General features: G+C 42.0%; 1 protein-coding gene across 2 annotated transcripts in view; it reads right to left on the reverse strand.

The window, feature by feature from the left end:
- The window catches only part of LOC117527193 (furin-1-like), a 272,765-nt gene that overhangs the window by 175,512 nt on the left and 87,015 nt on the right, over nt 1-10,238 (reverse strand). The window lies entirely within an intron of this gene.

The raw sequence follows: 10,238 nt of genomic DNA on the forward strand, positions 1-10,238 counted from the left end.
CTTCACATAACACGAAAGACGCAGAAACCGGAAGTAAATCTGTGAACTAAACACAAAATGGGGAACCACGAACCATCCACCTGATGTCGTGAGGGACACAGTCGCACAGGCGTGCACAACATGCCGACGACGGTTTCGTGCATGCTTGTGCACATGCATGAACACAGTGTGAGCAGCTGGAACGTGTTGCACCACATCGTGCTGCTGATGTGGAGAAAAAAAATACAATAAAAGCCAGCTGTATAATTAGTGAAAATCACTGGGTTGATATCAATAATAAATTAAAGCAGACACAATACAGAACCCTGTGGTTAAATAACCCTGGTTAAAAAAAATTAATGCCACTTGCGGGGATTCGAACCGGCAATTTACAAAAGGTCAGGTTTACCAGACGGAAACTTTACAACTGCGCTACAATCACTGTCTTATAACAGGAGCGTAAAATGCTGAACAGGGAATTTTTTTTTTATGAGAAAAGTGCCGTAATAACTGACCAAACGGCATTTGTTACGGCATATTTTTGGTGATACGTGACTGAAAGTGGGGTATTTGTGGTACTGTTGGCTTGCCATATTGTCATAGTCCTGCGGTGCGTGTGTTCTGCCAGACACGTGACATTCAGATTGCCTGCTGCGTGATCTGACGGTCCATTTCACATGGAGCAGCCTGCTGAGGTACGCTGTGTGCAGCTGCTACAGCTCGGTGTAACAGTTTGTCTTTGTAATTATAGCATTTTCACCTTTAGCTCGCTGTGCAGCACAGAGTTTACATTGCAGACTCTTGCAACTTCACATATAGCAGCCCTAGTAAGGTACCTTTCAGTACACAAAAGCTCAAGGTCCTCTAACACTCCGAAACGGAGGTGTTCCTTTGTCTCGCTTCATCAGCGAATCGGTCGTGACGCGCGAAGCCTCCGCGCGGCTTTCCATGACAAAATCTCTTGTTAAAAGTGAAATCTGCCGGAAAATGGCTGATGTCCAGCTCTTGTGATAACCAGAGAAAGAGCACACGACGGTCTCGTATCCACAGAGCCATCAGCTTAGAAATGATCCAGTGGTCTGTGCCGCGACGTTGCAGCTCGGAGCGCGGCGCACCGACCGTCCTTAAAGGGGTCCTTAAAGCTGTAGTTAAAGTTCTTATTCTCTGTGAAGCCCGTAAAATTTTCACCAAAAGCCAGATAACTTTTTCGAATGGTTTCCAGGTGCCAGTCTCTAACAGCTTCTGAAAAAATTCTGATGGAAAAAAGTCCTTTTCATTCCGCCATTTCCAGACAATGAAAATCCGACGAGGGGGCAGGACCACTCCTTCCACAAGGCATGCTCACAGGCGAATGACGTCACCAACAGGCGTGGAAAAACTCACGCATGCGCATGAGGGTTCAAGCATGTCTGACGTAAAAACATATGAATGAAATCCATATAGTTTTTAAAAAAAATAAAAAGGGCCGTTACTTTATGGACACACCACGTATTCCGGCTGCTTATGTGTTAACTCTGTTTGAATTTTATTGTATGTAAAACTGTAGAGCGCAATTTTAGTTGCTCTAACATTGCTTTAGAATAAAAGATTTTAACTCTAGGCATCTGTGTCTGTGCCTTGAGAACCTGGGCATAATGTGGTGTTTGTCTGATACGTCACCAGATAAAGTGCCTTGACACTTGCACGCATTTAACCCCTGCACTGCCGCACAATTCGCTGTGCCAATGCAACTCGTTATGTTCCACTGGATGCTGTGCTTTGTGCTGCTGGATGCTGTGTTATATAAAATAATGGTTTTGAAGTGGATTAATCATTTGCTCTCAGAGTTTGGCTGATGAAACCACCTCTAATCGCTCCGGAATCACAGAGGAATTTTCCACAGCTACAGCTGTTGTTGTGCGCTTCATGACGTGGAGAATGCATTTGGAATCATCGCAAAGGTAATTATTTGTAATATTTATATTGTAATGGCTTGGTAAAAACTGCATTTTCATTCCTTCTTATGATTATCTGTAAAATTCTGTTAATTATAGATGTAACATCACGTCATAATCATTCAGATGGACGCAATGACTTCACACCGACACTCTGTTTTTGAATTGTTTGCGCAATGTTAACATGTAGTAAAAAAATAATTAATACGTGCCAGAGATTTTGAACATTTAAAAATTTTCTTTGTGCACTTGCACACAGCCGTGCAGTTTACGAGTTTACTCTCTGGCACGGCAGATTTCATGCCCGCGCGTGGATCAAATTTGTGCAAGTGTCAAGGTACCATTACACAGATCCAAAGTAGAGTAGAGTAGTTAAAAGATTATCTTAGAACAAATATTCTACTCCACCGTGAAGCCGTATAACTGGTGACGCAACAGACAAAAGCAACGCTATGCACAGTTTCTGCAGTCACACATACAGAAGCCCAAATCTCCTTCAGAGTAGTCACAGGTGTCTTGGTGGCTTCCCTCATTAATCTCCTCACTGCAGTGTCACTCAGTCAACCGGACAGGGACTGCCTGGAGTGGGTTCATTGTTGATTTAAAAAACACATAACATTCTGTATTCTTATGAAAACCATTCCACACAAAACATGGTGCTTACCTGGACCAAGCAACAGCAAAAAGTAACTTTCTTCCTCTTGATGTGAAATTGATGTGATAATTTGTGTGAGTGACTGACAAACATTTCATAATTTGCATTACCTAGGCAGTGGGAAAAATGAGCTCCTCCAACAAAATAATTCAATGATAGGTGGTGATGTATGCAATGCACTTACAAGGCAGAATTATTCATACAGTCAACAGCAGCACAGAGCAAAACAGCTCAAATCTCATCTACATTATGAAAAAGAAATGCAGTCACCGCCTTGTCAAGGAACATTACGCTCATATGACATGGCTGCCTTTATTTTAGCTCCTTGTCAAATAAAGCTTCACCGGGTTGGGCACAGAAATAAAAATCAATCAGATGCCACTTGAGGAGAGTGGAGAGACGTGAAGCTGAGTACTGCCTCACATTATGTGATTCTGGAACAACAAATATCAATATAAAATCTCAAATCAATACAACTTAAATAACATTTGTGCTTAAAGAATTACAAGAGCAAGATGAATTTACCCCCCCCACACACACAATTTTTTAAAATGTATTTATTGTTTTTTTCAGTACATTATCTGAAGGTCAGCGTGTAAAGCCTCTCAAGACAGTGGCACATTAATGACTGGCACTAATTCCTTGATGAATTTATTCTGACTGCTTCATTCCAACGTGATGTTCTGGCTGTCCTGGAGGGTTTCTACTTCTCACTAAACTAAGCATGTAATTATTCTGTGCAGCTTAGGCGCGGCAGTAAGTCTGACCTTTTTCAAATCAATTAAAAACTCACAGATGTTCAGTTTCTCAGATGTTTCAGCAGTCGGTCACATGGACAACAGCAGCATGCTGATGACGCAGTGGTTTATATTTCCCGCAAAAGCAGATTCTCCATCAAACAAAGGTAAAGGCCACGTATAGCCTTGGGATCTTTGTCCTTGTCTTCTTTCCTTTTATAACCAAACCTTAGTGATCACACATATTGTTTGTGTGTTTGTCTGCAAAGATGTGACAGAGGTTTACAGTAAGTCACCAGTGCAGAAGCAGATATTATATGTATTCTGGGTGAGTCCTCCCATGTGACCCATGTGCTGCAAGAGCTTGGGCACCACCAGACCATACACTTCCCCCCACGTCCACTTCAATCACACTCGCAGCAGGCCAGAGTAGCAACAACAGAGACGCACAAAACACAATAGCTGAGCAGTGGCATTATAGCTGCTGCAACATCCTGTGGTCTGTTTGTCACTCCTCTGTGTGCACTTCAGCTGCACCACAAGCCAAAGAGAAATAAGAAGCTGCCATGTTCATGAAAAGGATCGTCTTTCATATTCAACAGTCAGATTAATTTAGCATTTTTTCCCTAATTCTTGTGATCCCTTGATCATTTTGATGCTGTCTTTTCTCCAAAATAAAAAGCAGATAGCCAATTGCTGCCAGCACACAGCCGACCAATCAGCACAGGGGTTCAATGTTAAAATGTCAGTGTAAGTAAGGAAGTCCCTTCGGCTGCTTCCTTGTTTCACTCGGGGTTGCCACAGAGGTGGATGTGCGTGTTGAATTGGCACAGGTTTTATGACGGATGACCTTCCTGATGCAACACCACATAACATGGAGAAATGTGGCAGGGGTGGGGTTTGAACCGGGAACCTTCCGCACTCAAACCAAGCGCACAAACCACTTAGCCACCACCCTTGCTTTTAAAATACCAATTTAATTAATTAATTTTATCGGGCACACTCCCTTCCTTTTCAACATCAGGTTAAACCCCCGTCACACATTTCCACTATATCTGCAAAAAATTGGGTAGACACAGTAGGAAATTGTTCAACACAGCAGGAACACAGTGGAGACTGATAAGGATGTGGTATGGTTGCTATGAATGCGGAGGATATGGTTGAACTTTGGACTTGTTAAAAAAAAAAAATGCATAGTGAAGATGTTGTCTAAGAACTCAATAAATATGTAGCAATGATTGTATTGGCATTAAACTTAATAGGGACTTGGTTAATGCAGTATAAGTGTGGTGTGGACGAGCTCTCCCAGAAGGGTTCTGTGGACTGCTTTGTGAAATGTGCCATTCACTGCCCATGGTGCTGAAATGCTGCGTCCCCCCCCCCCCCCCCAAAAAAAAGTTTTGAAAAAAGGAAAAAGAAAATTCTTCCCCACCTCCTTGTACAAACTGAGGATTACTTCAAAGCATGCGCCTGCACACCCACCCACCCAGAGCATATTTGAGTGTTGGTTTAAATGGAGAAGGGTGCGAGAAGCTGTTTTTCCTCTCTGTAGTTTATTGGTGAACCTTCATGTGGAAACAAGAAAACTAGTAGAACATATGAAAAAGCATGGCACGTGGCGCAGTATTACTACTAACAGGACTGATGTGGTGAGAATGTGTTAGCCGCGTAGTAAGAACACAGATGTCTTATGCACATGATCATGCATGTGCTAAAAAATTAGTGGAGTGTGTTAGATGCTGGGAGAATAAGGCACAGAAGCAATCAGAACAAAGTATGGACTTGAAACCAGCACATTTCTCCATTGTGACCATGCCCCGCACTGCGTTCATCAAAATCTTAAGGTTGCAGTGTGTTCTTCATGGTATTCATCTGACTGCAATGGAGCCCTTAAGGTTGTGAATTTGGGCCTCTTTGATAGAGTAAATACACAAGATCCTTGGGTGCGTTGTCAGTTCATCCTCCACATGGACACTACAGTATTTATCACAGAGAGAAATTTCATTGCCATGACACATTACACATGATCCATTGCCAGATCAGTTAAATATGGCAGCAGCAAATCTCTACCCCGTTGTAAGTCCGCAAGGCAGTTTGTGTCATAAATGATTAATGGTAAAAGTTTTGGAAAATATCATTCAACTTTTGCCAGTTCTTCAGATTTAAATGTACACTGGGCACATTTAAATAGCATTTAAATGTGCCCAGTGTAAGTCCAGTTAGTCAAGGTGTCAGGTGAATGTGCTACGTACAGCTGCATCTCCCAAATTCATGCTTTATTATATAATTCCAATTTCTTTTTAAATGTCTATTAAACCAAATGTTCAGACCATATGTGAAGTGCAGTTTACATCCTTATCAACTCTAGAGGACCCAGCTCGATCCACCAGTGTGTACACCAGTGCTTGTTCCCCTCCTGGAGTGCTTCAGACTGATAGCCCCAAATTCCTCATGATAAAGGAAAATGCTTCCTTCTTACATTTGATTTTGGTGTTCAAAACTATTTTTTTTTTTTTTTTTTTCCCCTTCGGGCCTTATTTCATCTATTCATAACATTTGTAAGTGTACACTAGGCCCAACTTCCTGCTTATTTGTTATGTTCTCTTATTGTGTACCTGTTTTGTGGAATGATCTCCCTATGGAGATAAAAGTCTGATTCTGTAGAGACTTTCAAGTCCAGACTTAAGATGCTTTTATATAACAGCTGAGTGGATCTGTGTCATTTGATTGGTGCTTTGTATGTCACATGACATACATTATTCGTCCCATTTGTGTTGCATTGCATATAGAGTGCAAATTTGGTTCAATTTAGAGTGCAAGTGTGGTTCTATATATTTGGTACCATTGCACTCGGCGCACGCACGCACACACACACACATCCACTGTGCTGTCTGGAGGCTGTTAGCAGGAAGTTAGAATGAACAGCTGGACTAATTTCTGCTGCAATTTTTTTTTTTTTTGCTGCACTGAGTATTTACACTAGGGATGTGAATCGTTCAACAACTCACAATTCAATTCGATTCCAATTCTTGGGGTGACGATTTGATTCAGAATCGATTTTCGATTCAAAGAGCTCTGAGAAATAGTTATATTACTTAAAAAGTGTTTATGTTTAAGAAAATGCAGCTTTACTAGGTTAATCAAGTGATTCTATGTAGATGTAAATTTACATATCTGCTTTGCTCGTTCGGAGTTGGCTGGCAGTTTAGCAAAGCACTGGTCAGTAGTCGGCAGATACTGCTGCTCCGCTCTTTTAGCTCGGGGTGACGGCGTCGCATGTGGGCTTGTGGATTTGAAGTGTTTCCGAAGTACTTGACTTTCATTTGCAGATTTTGCACACTGCATAAGCCATGTCAAGCTCCTTCTTACGCAGCAAATAATAAAATCCAAAATGCGCCCAAACATTGCCTTCAGCAAAGACGGTGCTGCCTGAATTAACTTTTCGTCCGCCATGCTAAGCTACAGCCACTGAACTCTGCAGCTCACGAGTGTTTGAAGCATGCCGGACCCCCCCGTCGTGGGGACGCTGTTGTACAGAAGCCGTTGCCTGACAAACAGTACACGCAGCGAGTAATGGCCCAGTCACACAGCACACTATTCCTGAACGAAGGTAAAAAGTAATAAACGTCACAATTCATTGAGAAAAGGTGAACGAAACAGCTTTTATCACCGAACAGGCTGCGAAGCAAGAGCGCAAAAGGGACGAAAGAGGAACTTAACAAAACCGAAGCTCACGATCTCGACGAAATGCACCTGGCGCCACAGCTGGAGCAGTGTGTGTCAGCTCCAGCACTCGGCGCTGGGACAGAGCTCATAGCACCTGAGTCCTGGAGAAACTGCAAACAGAAGCTGTGGAGATCTGTGTGCATGTCGATGGACCACCTGCTCTGGTTCCTTGTTCAGAACAAAAGAGGGATCATCTCCATCATCATCAGAATCCACACTGTCTGTCGACACGCTGCGCGCTCCGTTGTGCTCCAATTAAAAAAAAAAAAAAAAAAAGTGTGCCGTGGTCACTGCTGTATCACTTGTATTATGTTCTAAGCCATATACGAGGGCTGTCAATAAAGTTACGGTCCTTTTTATTTTTTTCAAAAACTATATGGATTTCATTCATATGTTTTTACGTCAGACATGCTTGAACCCTCGTGTGCATGCGTGAGTTTTTCCACGCCTGTCGGTGACGTCATTCGCCTGTGAGCACTCCTTGTGGGAGGGAGTCGTCCAGCCCCTCGTCGGAATTCGTTTGTCTGAGAAGTTGCTGAGAGACTGGCGCTTTGTTTGATCAAAATTTTTTCTAAACCTGTGAGACACATCGAAGTGGACTCGGTTCGAAAAATTAAGCTGGTTTTCAGTGAAAATTTTAACGGCTGATGAGAGATTTTGAGGTGATTCTGTCGCTTTAAGGACTTCCCACGGTGCGAGACGTCGCTCAGCGCTCTCAGCCGCCATCGTCAGCCTGTTCAAGCTGAAAACCCTCCACATTTCAGGCTCTATTGATCCAGGACGTCGTGAGAGAACAGAGAAGTTTCAGAAGAAGTCGGTTTCAGCATTTTATCCGGATATTCCACTGTTAAAGGAGATTTTTTTAATGAAAGACGTGCGGACGGGTCCGCGCGTTGGGACACAGCCGACGCGACGCTCCGCCACAGGAAAAACACCTCTGTTGAAAGCCTTAAGGACAAGTTGGAACATGTCCTGCCTGTTAAACAATTTCTCATATACTCACTCCACTGAAAGCCATCAAAAGCCGCCTGGATTTTACAAATGGTTATCAACACGGAGGTGTTTTTCCTGTGCCGCCGCACCCTTGGTTAAGTGCCGTGTGACTGGGCCATAAGCAAGAAAATGTTTAAAAAAAAATGCTTTTAAAAAATCGATTCTTGGACATTTTGGATCGATTCAGAATCATAATAAATGAGAATCGTGATTCGTACATGAATCGATTTTTTCTGACACCCCTAATTTACACAGTCTTTTTTTTTTTTGTAGTACACGCACGCACAAGCGCCGACCCAGTTGTGTGAGCATGCGCACAGGTGCAGGACAACAACACAAGCGAGATGACAATTTGATTGAGCTAATTGGCAGTGCTAATTCATCTAACACACATACATACACACACACAGAAAAAATCCACTCCGCTGTAAGCCGTCTGGATGCATGAAGAGCTGTTCAGATGAAAAGCTGATGTGATTTTTGGCTGGAATGAAGAACTACACAAAGTCTTTTTTTTATGGAAGTCCGAAGTCAGTCCACTGCATCACTGGACTACATGTCACAATTTGGACTTTAGCAGCAGTGGAACACCAAAATGTAAGTACATTTTCCGTTGTTTATAAATTAATAAAATATCAAATGACAAGGATCTATTTTAGCCATTCTATAGAACAAATAATGAATGTTCAATTTGGTGAAAGCTGGAACAAACCATTCAACGAGGCTCAGTGAATGGTTTGTTCCAGCTTTCGCCTCATGAAATATTCGTACCATTGAAAGAATGTAAAAACATTAATTATTTGTATACTATTCTCCCTTTTGTATGGCTAGCATACTGGCATAGTATGAAATTATGCTTCCTATTCTTTTAAATTAATTTTATGAGTAATGGAACAGGTCTCAGCATCAACTCTGTCTAAATTTTGGGTCTGTTAGTGAAGCTTAGGGCTAGCAGCCGGCGATTACCTTAGTAATTTCTCTGCTTTCCTGTCGATTTACTGCTGATGAATTATACCTTAGGTGTAGATTTTCTGGGAGACTGATTCTGCTCTTTTTCTCTCGGTCTGAGGTACGGATGGCAGGACAGCTACTGAACACAGGGTGTCGGACTGACAGACTGCACTTTGGAATGGACAGTGCCACAGAAACTGGCCCACTGATGGCATGAGGACTGCTGGATGACCTCTGCCTGTGGCATAACTGCATGCATGGACTTCTCATCAAATACATTCTTTTATTGTTATATCATGTTCTGATTTCCTGTTTTCTGTTTCTTCACCTTTATAAAATTTTGTAAAAACCTTGTAACTATTAGAATGGCCTAAGCAGTGGGCGATGCTTTGTTTTAATTAAACAGTCGGATTCCCCTGGTCGGCACCAGTTCTAAGTCAGCTGCTAGGCGCCTCTGAGTCTGGTCTGCTTGAGGTTTCTTCCTCAATATCATCAGAGGAAGTTTTTCCTTACCAGTGTCACCTGTGTGCTTGCTCTAGAGGTTGGAAGGTTTGACCTTGCTTGTGTGAAGCCCCTTGAGGCAGCTTTGTTGTGATTTGGTGCTACGCCAATTAAATAAACTGAACTGCAATTAAATTATGTCACACAACTGCATAATCGGTTTTAAGAGGATGGAAATCTCAGAGTACACCAACTTCAGAGATTTCGTTCAACAACACTTTTGATTTTACTAACTGCTCCGTGTTGACAGGATGTGGATGAACAATGTGGAGACCAAAATGTGCCTCATCTTTGAATTGTTTCAAAACCTACAAACTGGAATTTTATATCTTTTACAAGGTTTACAAATGAGTTCTTTAAGTTCTCTTGACTACCCTATTTTTTTTTCCATATGACTGTGTTTTCCTTCTAGTTTTATCCTCTAACTTGATCAAGGGTTAAGAAAAATCCATCTATGCCAAAACCAAACACTGAAAATAAAATGTTTCCTTGTTCTCTTGTTTGTACCATCAGGAAATCTTCAGCCTCACCCAGGCCCAGACTTTAATTGTTTGAGTACTCTCTGTGATTTTAAAGATAGAGCCTCGCTTGCTACTATTCATTTAAATGCCAGAGGTCTACTTACTAAATTGGATTAAGTAAAAATCTGATAGTTATATTCTTGTTTTATCTTAAAACAAATCTGTCAGACAAAGACTGTGCAAGGGTTACAATGTTTTCATTGTGACTGCTGCAGAAAAGGTGATGGCCTTGCCATTTATA

The sequence above is a fragment of the Thalassophryne amazonica genome, chromosome 2 (genome assembly GCF_902500255.1).
Source record: "Thalassophryne amazonica chromosome 2, fThaAma1.1, whole genome shotgun sequence".
Taxonomy (NCBI): domain Eukaryota; kingdom Metazoa; phylum Chordata; class Actinopteri; order Batrachoidiformes; family Batrachoididae; genus Thalassophryne; species Thalassophryne amazonica.